At 45.4% G+C, this 16,115-nt stretch overlaps 1 protein-coding gene across 7 annotated transcripts in view; it reads left to right on the forward strand.

The window, feature by feature from the left end:
• The window catches only part of DENND1A (DENN domain containing 1A), a 492,434-nt gene that overhangs the window by 295,629 nt on the left and 180,690 nt on the right, over positions 1-16,115 (forward strand). The window lies entirely within an intron of this gene.

The following is a 16,115-nucleotide window of genomic DNA, read 5'->3' on the forward strand; positions in this document are numbered from 1 at the left end:
TTATTTCTCTCAACCTCGGTTCAGTTCAGGAGACGTTTCTGCCGCCCCTGTTCTGTGCCATGGCTGGTAGCAGGTGCCAGGTCACATCTGGTCGATGGTGCTTCTCCTATTTGACAAATGAAGACTTCCCTTTCCAAGCCTCGCAAACAATGCTTTGTGTCCAGGCCTCAGAGCGACGGGAGGGATGGATGCAGGAGATCATGTATGTATCACTCCTGCCGGCAGAATGCTCAGGAAGGAAGTAGGAAAGGCGATAGGCCTGGTACAGTTCCAGACAGCGGCTCGGGCTGGCGTGTAGGTGCTGCTCCACCTAGACACAGGGGCACCTAGACATAGTGGCTGGAATGTGGGCTCCGGATGCCGGCTCCCCTCCTTCCTGCTTATGCGATCTTGGGAACGGTGATTGACCTCTTATCCTCTGTTGTCTTACGTATCAAGTGAGGGCAGTGGCCATATCTCCCTGAGAGGACTGTTGGGGGATCCGGTGAGCTGATGCTTATTAGGTACCTCGCACAGAGCCTGGCACATGGAATTCAACAGAGATCAATGACCATCACTGTTTTCATTTCCTCGATGGCCTTGTAAGTCATTCACGTTGTTAAGCTGATGGCTTTGACTTCTGTTTCAGAGACACTTAGGTTACCAGGCTCATCGTCCTCACCATCTGGGCAAGGAGAGTGTCACAAGATTGGTTTGTGCTCACCCTGTTGTGTCCCGGTTTGCAGTGCTAGAGGGACCGAGTTAGGGGTGGGAGCAGCACCTGGAGAATGCGAAGGCGCTGTCTGTCCCCTGCTGGACCACTCCCTGCTGCAAGAATTTTAGGCATGATACTTTGTCTCTCTCTATCCTACTTTCTTCATCTGTAATAGTCCTTAGTATCCATCTTTTAGGATTGTGGTAAGGATTAAAGAAGGGAGTCCTGTATGTGTCCATCACATCCTAGGGCCTGGCCTATGGTTAAAATGCTGTCTGTATCCCCTTCTACAAGAATGTTTCGAGAGCCTTCTGCATACACAGGCACTGCATCGTGTGACGAGTTCTGTATGAAATGGTGAACGTCACATGATCCCCGCCTTCACAGGGTTTTGTCTGGGGCAGATGCAGATAAGTGGAAAGTAATTACAGTGAATCTGGGATGCCCTGGGCCTGGAAGAGCAGACACCACATCTAGCCTTGAGGGCTGTGCTTCCAACTTCAGTTCCGACGACCTGAACTGAAACCAGGGAAACTGGGAATGGCATCGACAGAGCCTTAAAATGAACACCATGGAATTTTCCAGAAAGTTTGAGTAGTTCAGTATCTGACAGGAACACAGAGCTGAAGGGAGAGAGGAGAGCTGAGGTACGCAGGCAAGGGCCAGGCTATCCAGGGCCTTGTAAGCCTTGTTAAAGAGTTTGAACTTTATAGGGCAATGGAGAGCCATTGGAGTGTGTAAATAGGGGAGGGACATGGTCAGGCCTTCTCCTTCTGGGCCATTAGAAACACAGTCCTTCCATATAAAATGCTTGGAAACTGCTTAACCATGTTAATAAAGTAAATTGATATTTATAAAGATCAAGGTAATTCTTAAGTAAATTACACACCACGACCATATATATAAAATTCAGATGTGTTAGCGTCCCAAACCCAAGCTTCCGAATGGCTCCCTTGCCACCACGCCGTGGCAGAGGTGTTTGTGGTGATGACTTTTCTTCAGGGGTTTAAGCACCACTTTTACTAGGTTTTGTCTTTTCCTCCGTGTTTCCAAGTACTTTTTATGAATTAGATATTCTTTCTAAGCCCAGTTTGAGGATATAAATTTGGATTGTATACTAAGTGATAGTTCAGGCAGTAAAAACGGGGGGAGTGAGACCCAGAAACTAGGCTCACAGGCCCCTGGCCATCTTTCCCAGCACTGCAATGTCAAAAAGCATGTGATAGGTACATGAGGGCACGAGGACAAGGTCACAGCATTCCTTTCTCTTTCTCACCATCCTTTACCTGGGGAGGCCTGGCGGGAGCTCCTAGGAGCCTAACTTTGCAGTTGAACTGGGTGCTTGGCTCAGCACTGGGCCGGCACATCCAGGGACCAAGTTACTGGTCTGTGGGAGCCAGAGGCAGCAATTTCTGTCTGCAGTGGGACTCAGGGTGTAAATAGCAGGCTTTCACACACACAAAAATCACAGGATTTACTTATTTACAGAAAAGAAAAATAACCTTTCTTTTTTCCTACCCATCTCAAAGAACCCGAATTTTTGTCAAATGAGTTGACACAATTTTAACTCGTTTTTCTTTTCATTTTTCCCTGGGCACAGAAAGTCTTTAATCCTTTGTTCGCTTTTTTTTATTTTTTATTTTTTTTGACATATAAATTTATTTTTACACCGTTTCACAGCAAGTGGAGAAGAGTGTTTCCTGTTTACCATTGTGCCGTTTTGCTTCTTCGCAGGACTGCGCAGGTAGACGGTAATAAGATGTAGTTCACACTTGTTGATGCTGAGATTGATGCAAAACTCGGAGCCATAATTATATTCAGATGTAAGTGGTGGCTTGTATATGTATCCTCTCAGGAGTTGAGAAATTCAATGAAGACCTGTTGGTTAGTGCTCAGTCATCCCTTTCCTCCTTTATAAGAAGGAACAAGATAGGAAGGTTGAGACAGCTTCTGAATCCTTGCTCAGCACCAGACGCTGTGCCAGATACTTCACCTGTTTTGAATTTCGAGAGTTCCTCCAAATCCCCCTGCCAGGCGGGGGGTATCCGTATTTGCCAGTGGGGAAGCTGAGGCTCAGGGAAAGTCATTTCTATCGAATCCCTTTGCTGCGGGGGGTTTGTGAGGACCCAGAGCCTCTGCTCTGAGCACCATCTGAGCAGGCCATGTGGTTCCGGCCTCACCCTATCCCGTGCTGGGCAGAGGCCCCAGCTTTGCCCAAGCTTTTCCTTCTCAGGGTGGCCCCCTGCCATGCACTGGGCATTGTGGTGAGGGGCTCGGGGAGACGCCTCTGGTGGCCTCATGTGCCTCCAGAGCAGAGGTCTGAGTGCACCTGTATCTGAGGCTGTGTGACTTAGCCTCGCCATGACTTCATTTTCTCTTCAGTAAAATGAGGACTGTGTCACCTAGCTAAAGGACTTGTGAGATTTTAGTGATACAATGGATGTGAAGAGCTTCTTTAAAACACTCTACCTAACATTATTCTTTGCAGTGAGGAGGGAAGTTCAGCACACTTGCTGGTGCTTGCTTTATCATATAAAGAAAAAAATGGCTTGGTTTTGCGGGGATTTCCTTAGCATGCTATCTGTTACCGTGCGGAACACCACACCGGAGTCCCTGTCACAAGCACGGCATTCAGTGACAATTCAGAGGCTCTGTTCAGCTTAGGGCCGGATGGAGCTCCTGCCTTCCACCGGTTGGGTTTCCCCTGAAAGTGCTTTTCCTCCCCACACAGCATCTACTTTAAAATGAGGATGATTCTTAAATGTCACTTACCCTAATGTTGGAATTAGTTAATATAAAACAATTTAAAGCTCTGGTAGTAATTTATGTAATCAAAGGGAGCAAGTTCTTCTGGCTGATTTAAGTATCTCTTGCAGTCAGTACATTTTCAGTCTAATTTGTTGTGACTGAAATGTTCTCTTGTGAGATGAGATAAGCCTCTGTTATAGATTAGCAAAACTGAGTAATTTATGAGGGAGAATCCCAGTAGAAAATGTGAAACCATCATTGATGCTCTTGTTTGCCAATTTTCCCATCATCACTTAGCCAGTCATTATATGTAGGTTCCGCTTAGCAATGTGAAAACTGACTTCAAAGAAAATTTAGTTTATAAACTGTTACTAAGAGAAGCTTGAACTAATCAAAATCCTGTCAGATTAAGAAAAGGAGCGGCGCGCTAGGAGGCTCTGCAGCAAGAGTGGAAAGGACTCTTGGGCTCCAGAGCTAGGTGGCCCTGGATTCAAATTCCAGCCCTAGTTAATGTCTAGTTTAAGTCAAGGTGGCTTTAAACAAGCTCCTTTGTTGAACCAAGAGGTCAGTTGTGGTATTTCTGCTGCATCCCATAGTTAAGACTCCTTTCCACACAGGATTACTGTGTTGTCCTCTGGAGAGATGACTATTCAGGGGGCGCCTGGGTGGCTCAGTCGGTTAAGCGTCTGACTCTTGATTTCGGTTTCATGGTCTCAGGATCCTGGGATGGAGCTGTGCGCTCAGCGGGGAGTCTGCTTGAGGATTCTCTCCCCCACTCTGCCCCTCCCTGCCCCCTGCTCATGTGCTCTCATTCTCTCTCTAAAATAAATAAGTAAATCTGTTTTTAAGGGGGGGGGGGCACCTGGGTGGCTCAGCCTTTTAAGCGTCTGCCTTTGGCTCAGGCCATGATCCCAGAGTCCTGCGATTGAGCCCCACATTGGGCTCCCTGCTCTGCAGGAAGCCTGCTTTTCCCTCTCCCTCCTGCTTGTGCAATCTCTCTATGTATTAAATAAATAAATAAACTCTTTAAAAAGAGAGAGAGAGAGAGAGAGAGAGAGAGAGAGATGCCTATTGGAAATACTTAATGATATCAACCATTGAATGAGGACCTCCCAGTGTACAAGGCCCTTGAACCATACCATTTCTAATGGTCACCCTGTGAGGGGAGTATAGACTTTATAGAGAGGATGTTGTGTTATCTCTCTAAACCTCAGACACCTCACTTTTAAATGGGTTGATTCCCCACTTCATAGGAGTTTTTAATGAGCAGTAAATGAGGGAATTGGTACCGGGCCCATGGTGCCAAATAAATGGAAGCAACTATACGTATATCAATATTCTGTAGTTCAAAGGCATCTACCTAAGATTGACGTTCCCCTTTCCCAGCCTCCTTTTGTATTTTTTAGTGAGTGACTTTTTCTAAATTGACATTAACTCAAAGGCACTTTTAACCGAGCACAGCCACATGGGACTGGTGACTTCTTTTCATAAAGTCCTTGCAAGTGATTAGGGGCGGGGCCCCTGTGGGAGCTCAGAGACCAGCCGTGTGATGATTGAAGAGCAGTACCCTTGGCCTAGGCAGATCCCACTTGGAATCCAGGCACATGTGGTTCTGTTTAACACCGTGCTCCACAGACTCATGGTCCGGGCTTGTGACCATCAGACATTTGTTGTTGATAGGTGAGGTCACCGCAGTAGGGGTGTTTGTCAACCAAATTAAACTTCCTCTTAATGACCTAAAATAATTGATTCGGAAGGCCTTTAAATGGGCCATGGCAGTGTGTAAGCAGGCTGAAATCTGGTATTTTCTGCACACATTATTGCGTGTTATTGTTTTGCTTGGGGGAAGATATGGATGGACCATTGGCTTTCCGGGCAGCTCCACCATTTGTCTGCACGGGATGTGGGCGAGTCCCTGAACTCCTGTGTGCGTGTGCCTTACCATCTGTGAAATGGGGCACCTGCCTTTACATGATGACAGAAAGAATGTGACTAAAACTCCACGCCCACTAGTTTGCCCTCACTCAATAGAGAGATTATTGTTAATAAAGGATTTCCACTGGGCGTCTCTGAAGAAGACAGCTTAGTAATAATTTTGTACAAAGTGGTCAAACTCCGATGTAGTAACCGTACCTTTTTTTTCCCCCTGCTAAACTGATTTCTCCATAAACTGCTTTCTGTACTAAACTTAAACACCCATAGAGAAAAGTGTGACTAAAATTGGAGTCTGTAAACCTCTCTTTACATATTGTTTGATTCTCAGCTGATTTCAAAATGAATTTAAAGTTGAGTACTTCAGAGCTTTGCCATGTAGGCTACAAGAGGTCTGAGTGTTTTCTTTGCCTTTGGATTCAGACATTAATGACCTGAGCTCTGGCCTTTGCAGGTAGAGTGGGGCCACCATACCATGTTTGTTAAAAATAAAGGCACTGGCTCAGGGCTTTCCCTGAGTTTGATCAACAGTGGCACTAAAGTTTGCTTTTGTGTTTGGAAGTTATCAGTATCCCACAGAGTGGTTTATGTGTCCTGCCTAAAATCCTTCCCTCCATAAACCCAGATATCTGACAAAAACTAAGAGCTGCAGGCTGGGGCTGTCTAGGGTTCTGGACATGTCTTTAACCAAATGTAATATCTGCTAAACCTTGGCATCAATTGCTTTTGAATGATTTATTGGTAATAAATTTATATCCTGCCTCTGCAGCATTTTATTGCAAATATTTTGTACTGACCGAATGGGTTAAATTATGAAGCTTGATAAGTACATATGCACATTACCCATCCCTAGCTTTAAAAGAAAAAAAAAGGAAGAAAAAGATAGCTATGAGTTTGGAAGTCATCCCAATTTTTAAAAATAAGAGAATTTGGACATTTTGGCATATGGGGCTTTTTAAATGAAATTTCATGGAACTGAAAACAGTCAATTTTAGGTTTCCAAAAATTGTTTTGATTTTCATTGGTATAAATTTGCTGCACATGGTTTTAGGGAAGTTCTGAGAGATGCATTTGGGACTTCGGGGTTGATTTTTTTTTTTTTTTCTGAGATTTGTGATTTATTTTTAAAAGGTGATTTTTTTTTTCCCCAACTCAAAGTATAAATCGGAGGAGACATAGTTCCATTTCTAGGACAGCTTTTTTGTAATGACATTGTTAAGCATTGCCGAACAACTGGACTTGGGGCTGAATTATTGAGCATCGTTTCGGCACCACTTGGACACCACGCGGCAGACTCCTCTTCCCCCATCTCGGAGTTAGAATCTCGAGGCCAAGTGATTTGGGCCATTCCATTAGCAGCAGCTGCCAGTGATAAGCACCACGAGAGTCACCTGTGTAGGGTCAGGCTTATTGCACATCAAGGTTCGGCAGTGTCGGAAGAGAGGGAAGATGCCCAGGAGGGGGCTCCAGGCCACCTGCTGTGTGAGGATCAAAGGGTTGAAAGGTCAGAGGGCGCAGCTCCCTTAACCATATCTGTCTGTGCAATAGCTATTTCAGATTGTAAATCTTGGCGATTTCATTAAGTCCTCCTGGCTGCTACTGGGGCATTGAAATAATAAAATTTTATATCTGTTGCCTTTCCTGCCTCTGGCAGCCAGGCTGATAGATTCTCAGCAAAATGGGGCGTCTTTATGAAAACCTTTCCTGGAAGGATCAGAGCAGCCCTAATGAAGCTTCAGGTTGGGAAGTTGGGGTTCACAGCACCTCATCCTCTGGAATAGCTTAAAACACACACTCACACAAACCATTGAGCCGCCTTCGTGATTTATGTGACACCTCATTTCTGAAAAGCAGGTCACCAAAATATTACATCTTGCTAAATGCATACTCTTACACAGCGGAGGCGTGGGGTGCTTTCTCGGTGCGGCTGCTTCATTAAGTAGCCCGTTCTGATGACACCAGGCCCATCCTCTTGGGGCGGCCCCTAGCCGCTGTACAGAAATTATTTCTTACTCCGCAGACCTTATGGGTGTTTTTAGAGACGTGTCTCCTGAATATGATTTTCCAAACACTTTTCCTAGATCTTAAAGTTGTTATGGACCTTTAGGGTTCCTTGGCGCTTGGGCAAGACAAATCACAGTAATGGCTGCCCCTTTACTGCCCATCTGTTTAAGACCCCCTGTAGTTTGTTTGAAAAGTTAAGAGATTTTCACAGTGAAGGTGCCATTTCTGAAATTTAAAGTGTTCCTTTTCACCGTGAGATAAGTTCACTCTGATTAAGTCCGTAATTCTCACTAAGCCATGTTTATGGGGGCAATAAACAATGTTTCAGCGTGCTTGTTAAATTGGGTTTCCAACCTCTCCACTCTTTAAAAATTGACATTTCAAATAAAAGACAGGTGGAGATGGGAGTCCGGGTTCTCTGTGCCTAGTGATGAATGGATGATGGCAAGTTGGCAGTTGTGTGGGAGGAATGAGGCCCTATTTTATGGAGGGTGACCCCAAACCATTTTGGGACCAGGGAATCGACATCCCCTTCTACCTCCAGTGAAACCCTTACATTCAAGTTTCACCGTTTCAAATTGGATGGATACTGTTTCCGAAATCCTGCCAGCCACAGTCCACACATTACTGAATTTTCACAGCAAGCCTGTGCTCCGGTGGTGGAGGCCCGGTTTTATACATGATGGAAGTTGGGCACAGGGAGGTTAAGTAACTTGTCCAAAGTCACATAGATAATAATTACAGAACCAGAACTCAAACCAAGTTGTTTCTTTGTGTGAAGTGTTGTTGTATATACAAAAGAAAAATATGATACTGGTCCAGGTTTAGGGTCTGTTTGCTGTTCCGCAACTAGCCGCTGATAAGTCTATCCAGAGGTTACAAAATAAATCTGTCACCTAATCACTGTCCTTGATACTCAGCTGGGAAAGTAGAGGGGCTACACAGATAGGAGAGGGAGACCACCACGCTTTGGGCTCGGGCAGAACTGAGCTCTTGTCCTAGCCCTGTTACTACAGGGACCTGGTGTGAATGCTTCAGTCTTCTTGTCTGTAAAATGGGATTAATAATGCCTGTTCTGTGAGGTTGCTTTGAGGATCAGATGAAAAAATGCATTTTAAAATGATAGTATTTAATAACCCTGTGGTACTTTATAGACGACCATAGTGTTATTGCAGTTTCTGTGAAGATAGGAACTTTAGAATGGTTCAAGGAAACGTGACAGCGATACATGAAATAGTTGGAAACATCACTAAACAAGTCTTTTGTTTGTTTTTGGTTTTGGTTTTTATGGGCCCGGTCATATATGATCCACTGCGCTTGGCGCTTAGGACTTCCAGAAGGCAACTCGCCGTGGGGCAGGAGTAATCAGGAAGGTTTTATAGAAGAGCATGGTCTTGTGGGATGGAGGGGACCATGGTGACCTAAGTCTGGGCCATCTTCACATCTCACCAAGTGCTCTACCTCTTCATCCTTCCTTTGTGCCTTACCACAGACCTTCTTCATCTTTTTGTTTGTGACACATGAGGAAGCTGAGTCTCCAGCCTGGGGAACCCGCTCCAGTCTGAGGCAGAACACCACCACCACAAGGGCAGGCTCGGGGAGGGAAGAACCCGGCTCTCAGGGAGGCCATGTAGTTGACCGTGTAGCTGGCCCTCTAGGAAACACAGGCCCTACTTAAGCTTTCATCTTCTCAAAAGTCCTGAAGGTAAGGACGGGGACTCCCATCTCACAGAGAAGCGAATGCCCGAGAAGGTAAAGTGCCTTGCCTAAAGCTACCTGGCTAGTGAGTGAAAGAGCCGGGACTCCAGCCTTGGGATTTTCTGACCTTGGACCCTGGATCATCCAGTGGAGGGAATCGAGCAAGTTCCGTGCAAAGGGAGATGTTCTCTTCTACCGTACGTTCCTGTGCCTTTTCTTAGGCCAGCTGGGTAGAGCTTACCCCACCGCTCCCTATCCATGCCCTACCCGTCAGGAGGCCGAGCTTCTTCACTTCAGGGATCACGTTTCATTACGTGGCTGACTGGCCTTAAAAGCTAGCATCAAGTTGGCCTTAATGACCGACTGACGCATGACCAACTGAAGGGGTGAATGACTGAAGGAACATCCAGTAGAGAAAAATCAGGAAAGGAAAAATCGCCCATTGGAGAAACCGCTCCATGCCGACCTGGGTCGAAAATCCCTGGACTCGAGAGTCGGTGCTGATTACCTTGCGAGGAGTGGATTTGGCCTGACCTGGGAGGCGCTTGTACCACTTCCCTCGCTTGTCAAGCTTCTGTTTCTGTTTAAAGCACACTGGGAAATTCCAGCGGCGGTTTCAGGGGTCCTCTGAACTGTCGGGTTTAGATTTTTAATTTTGCGGAGCAGGAAGGAGCAAATCAGTGACTCCTGGCTCCAAAGGAAAAACCACTACGTTTATCAACTGCTTGGCAGCTCAGTGACCTTTGGGGCCTGAGGAAGGGAAGGAAAATGTCACTGTTCCCTCTGCGTGGATCCAAGATTTCAGGAGGGAATAAAGAGTTTAGAAAACCTGAAGATTTGCCTTTCCTCTTCTCATCCTTTCCACTTTCCCTCTTATTTCTCTTTCCTTTCTTCCTAGGAGGCCACCAGCTCCCATGCTGTTCTTTGTTATGTGCTTATATGTATGCGCATGCATTTGGGCACATTTTCTATGTGCCGTATAGTGGAAAGAACATTGGCACGTGGAACCGAGATTCAAATCCCTTTCTCTGACAAACACCGATTGTAAAGAGCACGGGCAGACTGCTTACTCTCTTTAGCCTCAGTTTCTTCATCCATCAAATGGGTATGCTATTCTGGAGAAAACCCTCTCCCCTGGGAATTTTAATGGGGTCTGGGCCAACCATCAAGTTCCTGAAGGGCTTAATTGTTTTGGTATGTGTTGAACAAACATCTGTTAAGTTACAGTTGCTCAGTATGTTTGTTGATTGAAACAACGTGTCACACAGACAGTTCATAAGGTGCACTGGGTCATGGGGTGTTGGTGTTCGACTGGGTTCAGTGTGCAGCTCCACTGCTTCCAAGCCAGAGGACTTTGGACAAGCTATTTGACCTCCCTGATCCTCAATCTCCTTCTCTCCACAGGAGTGTGGTGGGGATGATATGATAGGGTACTCATAAAGGGTTGGGTATGGGAGGAGCACACAGGCTAGTGGCTATCATGTTGTTATTGTTGTAAGAGTTCGTAAGATGATGGTGTACTCATGTAAAACCCCAGTTCCAGTCCGCCTTGCAGTGTCTTGGCCCACCAGGAGTAGAATTAGCCTCAGAGCAGTAGCGTGCAACATAAAATTTGGATTAACACATTATTAAGATGGAAGAGCCATGTTCTCCATCTTTCAAAATAAAAACAGCTGCTGAGAAGTCAGAGTGAAGAGAGACCTAATGTTGGGAGCCATATCAGTTGGCCTCTCTCACAGAGGGACAGAGACTGGATTTTCTTTGAGGCAGCAAAGCATGTTGTGCATGTGACAACACTCTGACTTGGGAACATGCTACGTTCTCTTGAAACAGAGTGTCCTTGCCCGGAGTCGGTCTTGGACCCGACCGCTTTCCTTTGCGGTCTCGTTGCTGGTCTCAGAGGTGCTGCCTCAGCCACAGGAGAGGAGACCAGGCTTGCAGGCCTCAACAGGTCACTCCAGCAGGGAGAAGGCCTGCCTGCAGTCAAGGCCAGTGCCCTGGGCAGATGGGACGGAACATGGCCACATAGGTGCTGAGTTAACTATTTCTATTTTATTTTCCTATTACTTAATCTTTTCACAATACTATATAGTATGTAGTGATGGCCCCATTATGTAGATGAGGAGACGGGTTCAGCTAGATTTAAATAACTTGCCCGGGGTCCTATGAGTAAGAATTAAAGAAGGTAAAACCCAAGGCCCTGTCCATCTGACTCACACTCCTTCTGCTCCGTCCTGCTGCTCCCTGAAACCCAGCTGACACAGGATCACAAGGGTCTCTCAGAAGGTGCCCAGGCAATGTTTCTGTTTTGATCTTCACTGGAGAGGCAGCAGGACAGACTGAAGAAATACCATGTGCCCTGGAGGTGTCTTCCTTTGCAGACAGATTTTCTGACCATGCAATACATTCTAGAGTGAATCCTTTTTGTCAAAATAATTACCCTTATAATGTTTTTCAGAATAATCAATACTCAGTGCTTATTGTGTAGCAAACACGGTCCTAAGTTCTTCCACATATTCTAACTCATGCAATGACCATGACGATCAAGTGACGTCCGTGCCATTTACTGTTTGTTTACAATACTACTATTAAAGTGTAAGATTTCTAGGGCAAAGCACACTCATCCTGTGCACACAACAAGGTCAGTCAGCCATGTGACCACCACCAGAGTGAGAAACAAAATACTAACTGTCCCCCAGAAGCCCCTCTGGTGTCCTCTTGTAGTCATTTGCCCTCTTACCTAAGGATAACCATTATTGTCCGCAGGGATCAGTACTATTTTAATTTCATCGAACAGATGAGGAAACTGCTGCACAAGACAGCATATGCATAACTGGTACAGTTGGGAATTCAGACTTGGGCAGTCTGGCTCCAGAGAATGCGCTCCAACCCCGGGACATAGCTAGGAAAAGAACACTAGATTGGTGCTGGTTTCGGTTTTAATAGCACAAAATTGTCATAGTGGAGTCTTAGCAGCTTCTGCCTTTGGTCTGAAAACCAGTTTAAATTCTTACAGTCTTGGAACTGTAATCCATGTTAGTGGGCCTAACTTTCAGATTGCAAGGACAGAAACTCAATTTCCATAGCCACCCCCACCCCCACCCCCGCCGCCCAGTTTATTGTTCACTTACTGCAATCGGGTACTGTGTTAAATTTTATCTGCACATTGTATCACTTAACCCTCACAACCCAGCTGTGCACTAAGTAGTAATATCCCCATTTAATTTAATTAATTTATTTATTTTTTTATTTGTTTTAAAAGATTGTATTTATTTATTTGACAGAGAGAGACAGAGAGAGGGAACACAGGCAGTGGGAATGGGAGAGGGAGAAGCAGGCTTCCTGCAAAGCAGGGAGCCCTATGCAGGGCTTGATCCCAGGATACTGGGATCATGACCTGAGCTTAAGGCAGCCACTTAAGGACTGAGCCACCCAGGTGCCCCAATATCCCCATTTTATAGATAAGAAAACTGAGGCTCAGAAGTAAAGAGATCGCTAGAGGTTACACAGTCACAGAGGCAAGGCTTGAATCTGGCTGTCTCGTTCCAGAGCTCACAGTTTTAACTCCCATGTTAACTCCTATCTTACTTTCTATGTCAACCGTGAATTAATTCTGTACTAATTAATCATGATAATTTCACATGATTATTATCACTGCCATCATCATTCTTATTCCCATTGCACTTCCTTGAGCAAACTCCATTTTGCTTACTTTGGGCTTCACTTGTCCATGTGGGCTTTACGTTGACATCTGCTTCTAAGCCGGCCTCCCAGCAGAGTGCATCCAGCCACAATATCCCATTCATTCTCTAGTTAATAAGCATTTGCCCTATGTCAGGCACCGCACTGGGCACTGGAAGAGGAGAGACAAACATGCCCCAGCTCTGCCCTGATGACAGTCCTTCTGGAAGGACAAGAGAAAAGATGTATGGCCTGCTGGCTCATTGACTCCATGCATGCTGCCTCACTGACCCCCAGCCTAGATAGGGGCCCAGCACTCAGCTGAGGAAGCTGATCTATTCCTCAAGGTCTAGGACCAGCTTTCCTCCACATCTAGCTCCTAGCTTCCTAAACCAGGGGAGCATTACATGCTTCTGACTGCTTCTTGAATTCCCGAGATCACACTGCCAGTACAGACCCTTCCACTTCATCTTATGGACTGGTTCTGAGTCCTACATTTTGTCACTAGCTGCCCAGTCCCCTCCCTAGACAGGCGGGATCACTCCCATCTGTGGGGGAGGAGGGGTATTGGTGTGGTTTGAACTAGTGTCCCTATTTTATGTATTAGGGGAGGAGAGCCATTGTTTTCATATGACCAGTTTTAGAAAGTAAGGCTCAATAAAGTCTTGGTTTACAGGGGAAACACCAAAGGTAGAGTGATTCTCAAACAGACTCTACTTTTGTGTAGGGAGTTATATCAGTGTCTCTAGGGGCATTGGATTTTTATGTTTATCTTAAGAAGGCATGAGAAGAAAAACAAAGTTTAAAAAAAAAATCCTGGGCTAGATCAAAGAAAGGAAAGAAGCAGGGAGCCAAACTCAGTTGCAAATTGAATGTACCAGGGACTAATTACCTTGTCGTGTAATATCCATTCACCATTCTTGTGTTGTTAATTTTTTACCATCTACTGTGATTTTATTCCATGTTCTGGACATAGTATTAATATGTTTATCAACTTCATTGGGATACAATTTATGGACAAACCATCCATTTGAAGCGTAGAATTCAATGAATTGTGATAGCTTCATACACTCATGAACCCACTGCCACCACAATATATAGAATATTCCCACCACCCTCAAAGGATTGTTCTTTTCAATTTAACAAAATAAAATTCCCTTATCTTGAGCTTCTCCTGTGCCAGGAACCCTGCACTACTTTAAAAACGTTAACCCATTTAGTCCTCATCACAAGCCTGTGAAGGAGGCACTGTTGTCATCCCAGTGTCCAGAGGACAACTCTGGGGCACAGAGAGATGGAGTGAAATGCCCGAGCTGGCACAGTTGGTGAGTGTTAGAACTCACGGACTGGCTTCCAGATCCTGTGCCCGTCACCGCTCTGCTCTGCTGCCCCCCATTCAGGCATTCATTTCATTCAGGAATTGCCTTCCATGAGCCAGGTGTTGGGGTAGGAACTGACAGAGCAGAGACAAGTCTTTTTACCTCCAAGAAGCCCGAAGACTAGGAGAGGAAGCAGATACCTCTGTAAATAACTCGTTGGCATGTTGTTCTGGTTGTGGGACTGACCTCAGGGGAGCACAGGGAAAGGCAAACTTACTGCTAACTGAGTCCCTCTGAAGTGAGGTTGGCCAGGCTCCACCGAGCTCTCAGGAACTATCGAAGGAAAGGGGACTGACGGACAGGAGAGCCACTGTTTGTTGAATGGCTGTTCGGGTGTCCAGGGAATCAGGCTGACTCCTTTACATACACTTGCTTATCGAACCCTCCCAGCAACTCTGTGAGGGGGAACGGTCTTGATCCCCATTTCATAGATGAAAACCTGAATTGCCTTAAGGTAGCCCTCAAGGTAGAGGCGGGATCCTTTAGTGAAGCCTGTATTAGAGTCTATAAACCTCTCAGCTGCCCTGACCACCTCCTGTACGATGATGTTTCCCTCCCTGTCCTGAGAGGCTGGGGTCAGGCTAAGTCTGTCTGTGACAAAGCATAAAGAGAAAGACATTTTTGATTAACAATATTTATGGGAAGATGCCATTTTTGTGTGTTTCTCTGTGCAAGAAATGCCATTTGGAAAGTCGGTGTGCATGTCAGTATTTTTTTTTTTTTCATTCTGAGAAAAAGCCTATAGAGTCTGGTGGGGGGAGGGTTTGCAGCTGGCAGGAGCTTTGGCATATGTTGTAACTAAAAAGAGAGGGAATGTGTTGGTGGGACAAGCTACCGGAGAGCTGTCTCGGTGTGCTGCGGTACTAGTAAGTGTTTTAATTGGGTAGGGTTTTTGGAGGACTATTTTGACATCTGCTCGTGTCTTTGCTGATTTTTCTTCACTTAGAGTAGGAAACACAAGCTGTGGATAAAATGACTTTAAAATAATTGGAAGTAAAGATATCTCCCTCAAAGTCGAATTTGAGAGGGACACTTTTTAAGAAGTGGAAAGTAAATTCCACTTCTAGGAATCCATCCTAAAGCACAAGGCTTTATGCCTACAAATTTCGTGATAATATTATATATAAAAATTGCTGAAAAACTGGAGATAATAGCCAACGGGAGGGGCTTGGTTGACTTTGTTGCCATGAAATGGAACATTTTGTGGCAATTAGTAATGGTCTTCACAAAGTTTTTAATGAAATAGAGCATTCCTGTATTGTAATAAATGAGAAAATCAGAAAGAAACAAGAATTATTTTAACTATATTTTTAAAAGTAGGGATTGGGGTGAAGGGGTATAGAAGGAGACATCGAAACATTGTCTACAAATGAAAGGATGAAAGCGAGTATAATTTCCTCCTTTGAACTTTCTTGTCCATCCCCTTTTTTTATTTTTAAGATTTTATTTATTTATTTGACCGACAGAGATCACAAGTAGGCAGAGAGGCAGGCAGAGAGAGGTGGGGGGAAGCAGGCTTCCCCGCTGAGCAGAGAGCCCGATGTGGGGCTCGATCCCAGGACCCTGAGATCACAACCTGAGCCAAAGGCAGAGGCTTTACCCACTGAGCCACCCAGGTGCCCCATCCCTTCTTTTATTTTTAACAGGCATATGTGATTTTTATGATACAAAAGGCAAGTGCTTATTTTGTGTCCGAGAAAGCTGGCCCCGAGAGTGTTCCTCTAGCTTCACACCCTACAGGTACTTGTTCTGAGGTCCGAGCAATTGGATTTGGGATGTCTTCAGAAATAGTTAGGCTTTGAGTCAAGAGTGGATCCAAAAGTCAGCTCTGCCGCTCACTAGCTGTGTGATCTGGGGCAGTTTCTCTGATGTCTCCAAGCCTCATTTTCTCATCCCTACCACAGAGATGATCCTGTCTCCGTTAGCGTGGCTGGGATTAAATGAGCTGGCATCCAGTCCTGGTCCAGCTTCCTCCTCCA

The sequence above is a fragment of the Mustela erminea genome, chromosome 12 (assembly GCF_009829155.1).
Source record: "Mustela erminea isolate mMusErm1 chromosome 12, mMusErm1.Pri, whole genome shotgun sequence".
NCBI classification, from domain to species: Eukaryota; Metazoa; Chordata; class Mammalia; order Carnivora; family Mustelidae; genus Mustela; species Mustela erminea.